We start from the raw sequence: 10,409 nt of genomic DNA on the forward strand, positions 1-10,409 counted from the left end.
AAATGATTCTTTTATGAGGTAACTCGTGTAAGTACAAAATATTTGTAGATTGTAACGAGGCTGATGCTTATGTTATCACAACTTCAAATACTATATGCAAATCTATGTTCTAGCAAATACATTTGAAACTATGATATCTGTGTCATATATTTGTGCCTCCTGCTCACATGTGGTGCGTATAAGGACATACTTATACGCACCACATGGATGTCATAGCCTGTAGGCATGCATCTAGGGCATGGAATAATGTTTTGGGTGACCATTGAAAATCAAAGCATCAGTGTCATGCAGGTTACTTGACTGATACACTTTATGATTTATATTCATTCTGAAGGGACATCATGTGGAACAACATCACGGGGTCCATACCCCAAGAGATTGGAAACCTCAGGGAAATTTATCTCCTGTGAGTATGCTCTAACCTACTTAATCCTGCATTCGTCTTCGAGTACGGCTACAGGAAAAATTCTCCCATTTTGACACTTACTTTTCTTTAGGTCACTCAATGGCAAAAAATTGACTAGAATTCTTTCTCCAAAGTTGGGCAACCTTGCAAATTTGAATCAATGAGAACAATATATAAGGTACAGTGCATTTGTAAGTATGTGGAACTCTATATGGTCAATGTTCTCTGTTGAAGAATGAAGACATGGGAGTCAACTGTGTAGCCATATACCTCTTCTTTGCACAGTTTTTGTTTCTGTAGCCACATGAAGAATAGCTTTTGAATGGTAGCATTCCGAAAGAGCTATGAAACATGGAGAGCTTAGTGCATATGTAATGTTCCACTATCCCCTCATCAATGACATGGTTTGAAACCATTTATGAACAAATCATTTTAAATGACTTTGGTGGTGCCATTTTAGTGTCAGCCTTGACCTTGTTTCTCTAGTATATTCAGTCTACTTGATAGCAATGAGCTAATTGGAGAGCTGCCAGTTGAGTTGCTAAATATATCTACCTTACTCATTTTGTAAGGGCACCTCTTGAGAGTTCAGAATGTCGCAAACACCTTGACCACTTTTGGTTCTTTTCATATTAAAGCTTCTTAATGTCAATGTTTTGACGCTTCATGGTGTGACATACAACTTGACAATAATCATTTTACTGGTTCAATACCATCAAACTACTCCCACATGGTGAACCTTTAAAAAATGTAGGTTCAAACTCCAACTGTTTGTTACACCTTTTTCCTCTGTCTGGTTCCATATACAATCAAGCCTCCTGTATCCATTCACATTAATGATGCAATTGTTGTTAGGCATTCCATTTGAAGAATATAAAAGAATGACACATGTTCAAGTCTTAATAGCACAAACTCATCATGCACGTTTTTGTTTAAGGATGAGCATAGTGTGCTATACAACATCAATAACACTTTTCAATGCTAATGGGGATGATAAGATGGCTGTTGGAAAAGTTGGAAACTGCAAAAAATCAATTAGAAATTTTCCTCTTGTTCTGAATATCTCTTATGGGGCAAAGAATCTAGATGGTTCATGCTAATTCATAGGAGCTTGAGGTATGCTTCCATCTGGGCCTCTTTCTACAATTCTTACAACTATGTACATGCTCAAAGTCTCAAGATATTGGGCTGATTTTGTAGTGTCAAGTCTAACCACCTTCATGTCTTGTTTAGTGACTTCTCTTACAATCAGCTAGAGTGGCCAGTGCCAGTGACTTTCTGGAAGTGCCAAAATTGGATTTTCTATAAGTGTTCTAGAAGACGGCGAGTTTGCAATGACTCACTTTGTCTGCCTTGAATGATCATTTCTTATGCATGGGAGTTTGCATTGGTGCTTTAGTTTGTATTATTGTTCTGACAATGGCAGACTGAATATTCCTTATATGTTGCCTTGCTACAGAATCTTGCGGGACAACTCATTAGATGGAAACATTACAGTGAATGATATCCAACATGATGCCGTGCAGAATTCAGAGTCAATATTTGTTTTGTCAGAAATGTCCTCGGCACCTAGGTTTTCTTTTTTTTTTTTGCGTATGTTCATTCAAAGTGGATGTATATATTTGAGACACAAGAGGAGGCTTTGTAGGTCACATTGGCTCAAAGATTCATCCAATGGCCTTCTCTTTTGGGATGGGGGGGCAATTGCCATTAGAGTTATGGTTTAAGGGGTCATTTAGGGCGCCTCTTTCAAGTGGTTTAGTGTCCTATTTGCTATTCAGTGTAAATAGCAACATGTACACTTGATTTTTGCTTCATAGTGGATTATAAATTGGGTCTAATAGTCTGCCTCTAATGCATAGATTTGGAGGTATTGATATAGAGTTCCTTGACGAGTGCATTGATGTTAGTAGTATCTATCAAACATAACTTACTATACAATTGTTTCCTTTTGCACATATTTATATTTTGGGGTCATGGGACCCGCACTATGAAATAATTAACATGCATCTCACATGTGCAAGACACATTTGCACATTTGATTTAACTTTTTAATCAAACACTAAGAAAAGAAATAAAATTTTGTGTCCTTGTGACATTCGCTTTTTGTGACTCTTGTGATCTTGTAATTTTGCTATGATTAATACAATTGCTCTTTACCAAACAAAAAATGATGCTTAAGCCTCCCCTCTATGATTCTATAGGGACTTTCTGAACAATAATCTTACTGTGTTCATCCTTGGCACATTGGATTCTGTAGAGAATGTTAGATTCAGGTGAGCTGAGATCTTGTAAGGTTTTTTAGGCCTCTTTCAATGCCAAGTGTGAGTAGTAAAAGTGGAAAAATGGGGGAGTTTGATACTGGGAAAGAATTGTTGTCAGGTTGTTTGGAAATCTAGTGTGCAACAATACATCTTTATTACCACCAAACGTCTGCACAATTTTTAATGGAAGCAATTTAGAGCTTCTCAATGATGAAAGCATTCTTGAATTATCTACTTCATGTTAAGAATCAACATGTGATGCAACTCACAATCAGCATTTGGATTATGGATTACTAACTCGGCAAGGTGTTTGCCAACGCACACTATCCTCTTAAAGTAGGATATCGACTGAAGAGTCCTGGTTTTGCTATCTTTGAACCCTATGAGGATATGTTCCGAGATTACCCGTCATCAAGACTAGACTTCTCATCATATCAGGTAAATGTGTCCTAGTATAATTGGGAAGCTGATCCACGTATGTGGATGTCAATTATGATGTTGCCAAGTAGAGATAAATTCAATAAATCAAAGGTCCAATACCTTTACGGTACCTTCACAACTTGGAACATTCCTGACAATAATACATTTGGTCCTTACGATGTGATATCCTTCAACATAGTATTTCCTTACAGTGGTAAGCTTTCACCCATTGACCTGCAAGTCCTCGCTCAAGGAGTTTTGTCTTTCCAGTGTTGTTTTCTGCTCTCTGTTTTCTCATTTGGGCTCACAAGCGTGTTGACTATGTAGAATCGTTTGCTCCATCTAGAAAGAGCTTGAATGGAGGTTCTATTATAGGTATTGTGATTGTTGCAGTTGTGTTTACAACCACATTGGTCGGTGCTGTGATGTTCTTTGTTATCAAATGATGCAGTCCCTCTAGAGAAAGTATGATTCCAACCCCCCTTCTATTGATGTATGGACCCTTACATTGTAAAACATTGTAATACTGAATATGTTTTCTTTTGATTGCCACACACTATAAATGGAGCATCTTTACTGATTTGGTTTTTAGATTGCTTGTCTGGTAATATGGAAATCAAATGTTCTACTGTGATAATTGTTATTAGGGCTATGATTAACATCCTTCTTTTGGTTGATTTTTAAGTTCTGAGATATTTGGTCCTTTCAAGGATTCCAGAATAAAAGACCATGTACTAACACAACATTTTGTGGTTCTTTGCAGAGAAACACTATCGACGGATTAAAGTTGCCAGTGTGAAAGATTTTACATATGAAGAAATGTCAAAGGCCACCAACAATTTTGATGATTCCATGCAGATTGGGAAAGGTGGATATGGGAAAGTCTACAAGGCTATTTTGGTTGATGGGGAAGTAGCTAAAGTTAGCGTGCACAAGAGGGATCATTACAAGGTGCAAAAGAATTCTATACACAGCTAGAGTTGCTTTCACGTGTTCATCATCACAACCTCGTCTCCTTGTTAGGCTTCTGCAAGTGATGATCAAGGTGAACATGTATGTATTGTACGGTTTCTACCTTTCTCATAGTTCAAGAAGTGTCTACTTTTCTAAACTAGTAAGGAGAACTTATCTTGGGCTTTGTGCAGATGCTGGTGTATGAGTTCATGGAAAATGGTCCCTTACAAGAGCATCTTAGTTGTGAGTAAAAATTTTCATGATGATCTTCTTCAAAACTAGTACATGAATCTAGTTGTATTGATATCTATACATCAATTCTAGAGCAGTTGAGAACATTCTCCTTCATTGATATCTGAGGGGCTATAATGTTTCAGCAAAATCAAAGGTGGCCCTAGATTTTCCAACCTGTATCCAAATATCCTTGGGGTCAGCTAGAGGCATTTTATATCTTTACATAGAAGCAAGACCACCCATATATCAATGTGCCATCAAAGCTAGTAACATTTTACTTGATAGGAAGAGGAGAGCTAAGGTCGCAGACTTTGGGCTTTCAAAGCTTGCCCCTATTCCTGAGCTAGAAGGTGTAGCAGGCGGTCCAATTTCAATTGTAGTGAAAGGCACTCCGGTGAGTGGAAGCTTCATATGGTTGATCGTATCCTGTTCTCGATGCTATGGTTCTACCAGAGCATAGATGTAGGGACTAACTTCACATCAAGGATGCATGCATTCTAAAGACTTGATCATAGTTATCTTTGGACTATGAATCACGCTATTTCTTGATAAATAAGTGCCAGACTTTCTTGCAGGGTTACTTGAATCCAGAGTACTTCTTGACCCACAAACTCACTGATAAGAGTGATGTTTATAGTTTGGATTTGTCTTGCTAGAGCTTGTAACAAGCATGGAGCCCATTTCACATGGGAAAAATCTTGTGAGGGAGGTAAGGATTTAACAATCTCTTGGCAGTTTTCTGTCTCACAAATAAACTGTGCTTTTTAGAAGGGTTTTCAAGTTAGGAAAACTCTAATAGATGTGGAGTGCTGCAGGTCAACCTTGCATATAAGGCTGGCATGATGCTATCCATTGTAGACCGTCAGATGGGCTCATATCCATTTGAATGTCTAGAGCCTCTGGTGAGACTAGCAATTTCTTACTGTAAGGATGATACAGACTCTCGTCCATCTATGGCTGAAGTGGTGAGGCAGTTGGAAGCCATATGGCATCAAACACTAGTACGAGAGTCCATGATCGCATTTGAGATATAGTGAAGGGACATTGATAGTACTCCCCCTAAGGTGAATGCATTAGGCTCGAAAAATCCTTACATATCATCAGACATAGATGGAAGTGTGTTGATGAGTGGCACTATCCCAAACCTTTCTCCAAGGTAGCTGTTTGTAGGACATTGGTATACGATTCCATGGTTGAAATACATAAAATACCAGTCTTGTGAAGCTTCTTAGCCTCAATTATATAGACATTGCATGCAAATCCTTTTCACATAAGTTATCAATGTCATGATAGTTGCAAATGCATCTAGCTATGGTACTAGTCTTTTCCCAAATTCTAGTCTTGGTGGGTATGCATGCACATCCATATCTTTTCCACATAGATTCTCAATGCATGAGTATTTCGATATAGGCAAAGGTTGTTTGTACATGCATGTACACATGATAAAGTGCTAAGCGTGCTTCACATGGTTGACATAATTATGAAGCTTGTGGGGCTACACCTTACCTAGCTAAGTAATTGGTTTAGCTAAGCTTGTGACCAATTATTTTTCACTTTGCAAACCACCATAATATCATAATTTCTTCAAGAGGTTTAGCTAAGTTGGGATGTCTCATTGTTTCAAACAGTGAAGGTTATCACCTATTACCTTTTGCTTTGGATAATTTCTCTAGTTGTTTATATTTGAGACTACTCATATTGAGAATTTAAAAAAAAACCCCAAATGCATCAATTGATGTGAGGTAAGAAGACTACTGAAAAACATAAACAAGGTGGGAGCAAATTTTAAAAGGGGATATCACAGAATTCAATGGATAAAGATGTTTGTAAGAGGGGATAACACAAAACTCAATGGATAAGGATGTTTGTAAGAGGGGATATCAAAGAAGACCATGCTCCAAAATCCATTCGTAGATATAGATTATAAACTCATTTTACTACCTTTTGCTAACATGGATGCACTCAAATATAGATTTACCATAGTTATCTCTTAATTATGATATTGGTGTTCTTTTCAACATTCCAAGCCCCCATGCCCTATTTAAATCTTTTGCATTTGAGGGACCTTATGTTCTAATTTTACAATGATCTCCCTCCCACCCCCCGTTCCCCCCCCCCCCCCCCCATTTTACAACAATCTCCAGCCATGGAAAGAGTGCATGTACTTAACCAAAGATCATGTTGGTCCTTATATCTAGCTAATACTTGACATCACCACCACCTTATTCTAAGTGTTATAAGCCTATAAGCCTAATATTTCCACTTAATTTGCTTGACATGCACATGCAACATTCTTTGCAATTGTATGACACCATCATTACTCTTCTCTTATACCCTCCTATTGAAACTTTTTATGTATCTCCACCTCTACTACCACTACTTTTTGTAACACCTGATCACTAAATGACCTAGTTTGTCACACACAATTAATCTAAAAGACAACTATAAAGACTAATATATGGTTCTCTTTCTCATCGGCACAAACATCCATATATGCAGGTGTGTGTGTGAATACATGCATAGACAATGACGTATTGCCCCCCTTGCTGATCTACTCATTGCAATCTTCTCAAATATGCACTTTTAAGAAAGGTACACTTATAATCTTTTATGCATACCTATCTACCACAAGTAAATGTGAAATCATAGCTCTTGATTTGGGGCACTTTTAAATTGTTACACAAATGGTTAGGATGCTTGTGTTGAAGTGGTTTGTGTATCCAAGATATGAAATACATGGAGATTACATGTTTACTTGCAACTTACAAAGATCATTTCCAATGTTTTCTATCAGAAACTTCTATCTTTATGTAAACAAAAGAGTTGATACATATATTAGCCCTATAGTAGTTGTTTTCTAGTTGGACATTTGAGTGTGTAGGACTTATTTGCATGCATGAATGTCAATCTTAATTTAAACTTGTCAATAAGCACTATAAGCATCCATCTTAATATAATTCTTAGGTGGGAATGTATATGACCCACCCTTCCAAAACAAGACTTTAGGTGTAGTAACAACAAATTGAGATGAAAAACTTGACAAAAGTAGCCAAAAACTTATTTTTTATCTTAACAATGGTTTGAGATGTTATAATGATTCGAGTCAAAAGGTGATCATATAGAATCATAATGATCCATCTCCATTGTCAAACTAAGATTATCCAATAATTCAATTAAAAAAACGAATTGATGAAATATAAACATGCATGATTGGGCTTGAGGTGCTACATTCAAGTTGTGTTATGTAGAGATTGGCAATATTTGCACTTTAATATCTATGGTTTTAATATTTTCGTTCACGGAGTGTAGGTCCTATTTGCTTTTCTAACTCATAGTTAAAGATCACTTGATAAATAATCTTTGGGTGAAACTTTCCATAGCATCACACATAGTGTCTATGGACAAATCACATTTTTGATGAATTGCCCACTTATGTTGAGTGCAAGGAGATGGGACATGCTCATTATGATATATATCTTGATCTCTAGCATCTCGGTTATCATCATTGGTTATTTTTGCTACAATATAGGCAATAGATCATACATTCCATGTTATGCTCTCTCTCTTATTGTCTTAAATTCTCTCTCTCTCTCTCTCTCTCTCTCTCTCCCCACTTATCTCTTACTCTCTCTCTTACCCCCTATCCCTCTTTGTCTCTCCATTCTCCCTTTTCCCTAGATCCCTATCTAAATCCCTCTCTTCCTCCCCCCCTCTCTCTCTCCATTTCTCTTCCTCCATTGCTCTCTCTTTTGCTTTCTCCTAACCTCCTGGAGAAAGCCCCCCCCCTCTTAGTCTCTATTTTTCTTTGATGTCTTTTTTTTTTCTCTCCTTCTTCGCTCTGCCTAGATCCCTATCTATATCCCTCTCTCTATCTCTCTCTCTCTCTCTCTCTCTCTCTCTATTTCTATTTCTATTTCTCTCTCATCTCTCTTTTGCTTTCTCCTAAAGCCCCTTCTCTCTCTCCATTTCTCTTTCTCTCTCATATCTCTTTTGCTTTCTCCTAAACCCCCTCCTCTCTCTCTCTCTCTCTCTCTCTCTCTATCTATCTTTCATGCACACACGTGTTGGGGTACACACACACACACTCTGGCTGTCTGTCTGTCTACCTGTCTCTCTCTCAATCCATTATTCTATCTCTATGTCTCATTTTCTATTTTTCTCTCTCTTTCTTTATTTTTCCCACACACACACACTCTCTCTCTCTCTTTATATATATATATATATATAGAGGGGGATGGGTAGTCTTTTTTATGGGGCAAGAGGTAAGTGGGGGTGTTGTGCTACCATGAAGGGTTTCAGGGGTGCGTCCTTGCGTAAGCACCAAGAAATATCAAGTGATATGGTGGATTCCCTGTTACAACTATATATATCATCTCTCACTTGACTTGGGTCTCACCTATATATACTAACTCTACATCAATATGAATCATTCTTTGGGAGCATGTCTTGTGTATCTCTCTCGTACTCTCTCTCTCTCTCTCTCAACATGGTATCAGAGCTATGGATGCGTAGCAACAACAAGGAAGATAAGTTGTTTCATTGTTTATACTTGATTGAATTCTTTGCACAAGTGATGATTTGATACATGAACTTGTTCAAATTAGAACTACAACTGATGATGATCATACTCATCAGGAGCTCAATTTCGTCCATTATGATATCTCTCCAGAAAAGGTACTTCATGTTCATGATGGTTCTCTATTCATCGTTGATTCAGGTGCCACTGGAAACATGACATACCAATCGCAGTGGCTTCACAATTATCATTCTCTTCCTGTCAAGAAGTTTGTTTACCTTGCGGATGATACGACTTGTCAAGTCAAAGGAGTGGGTGATTTATATCTGGGGACTGTTTCATCCACTAGAATATTAAGAGGAGTTCTTCATGTTCCAGATTTGCAAAGAAATCTTCTTTCTGTTGCTCGTCTAGTTGATCTTGGTTTGTTTGTTGGCTTTGATCATAATCAATGTCGTATAGAGAAAGACGGGCATACTATAGCAGTGGCTCCTCGACATGGTAATCTATTTGAGCTATCATTGAATGATACACTTGCAAATGTTGTTACTGCCCCTGGAGATGCAAATTGCAAATTATGGCATCAACGATTTGCACACTCCGATTTTGCCAAAATTCTTGATCTTCATCGTCATGGTCTTGTGCAAGGTATGGATCTTAAATCTCATCCACGTATGGGAATATGTGAGTACTGTGCACTTGGAAAGCACCATCGTTCGCCTTTCCACACTTCTACTTCATCACATTCCTGTGCTCTCTTGGATTTGGTTCATACCGATATTTGCGGTCCTTTTCCTGCCTCAAAGTCTCAATATCGATATTTTATAACTTTCATTGATGATTTCTCACGGTACACACATGTCTATCTTCTTCGACATAAGTCTGAGGCTTTATCTATATTTAAACAATACAAGATAAGTGTGGAGCTTCAAACTGGATTCTCTATAAAGACGCTTCGTAGTGACAACGGCGGTGAATATGTATCCAATCTATATGATGACTTCTGTAAGGATCAAGGTATTCATCATGAGTTTACAGTTCCTTATTCTCCTCAGCAAAATGGTGTTGCTGAGCGCAAAAATCGCACGATTCTTAATGCTATACATTGCATGCTTATACACTCTGGTTTGTCTCGAAAGTTTTGGACCGAAGCACTTCTAACAGCTGTTTTTATTCAAAATCATCTTCCAACTACTGCACCTGCTGGTAAAATTCCTATAACAATTTGGACAGGGAAGACACCTTCAGTCTCTCACTTTCGCACATTTGGCTGCATTGCTTATATTCATGTGCCCAAGGACACTCGACATAAGTTGGATCCTCCAGGTTTGAAGGTTATTTTTCTTGGTTATTCAGATCATTCCAAAGGTTACAAATTTTATGATCCTTCTTCTCAAAAGGTTATCATTAGTCGTGATGCTATATTTGATGAGAAGACTATGGGTGGCACATGGTCGTCAGATGTTTCAGATGATACACAATCTTTGCTTAGTGCATTTCCTTACTTGCTTTGTGATTCTACTAAATCTGATGATCATAAACCTCCTTCACCTCCAAAGAAGATTGATGAAAATTTGGAGATCTATGTTGATCTTCCTATTGAGATAGAGCATGG

At 37.7% G+C, this 10,409-nt stretch overlaps 1 pseudogene; it reads left to right on the forward strand.

Annotated features, from left to right (window-relative positions):
• Positions 1–341: 341 nt before the first annotated feature.
• LOC148040309 (putative LRR receptor-like serine/threonine-protein kinase At1g06840) lies at positions 342–5,438 on the forward strand (annotated as a pseudogene).
• Positions 5,439–10,409: the final 4,971 nt, after the last annotated feature.

Source organism: Lygodium microphyllum, chromosome 2 (assembly GCF_053477565.2).
Source record: "Lygodium microphyllum isolate KBCC chromosome 2, Lygodium_microphyllum_v1.1.10, whole genome shotgun sequence".
NCBI classification, from domain to species: Eukaryota; Viridiplantae; Streptophyta; class Polypodiopsida; order Schizaeales; family Lygodiaceae; genus Lygodium; species Lygodium microphyllum.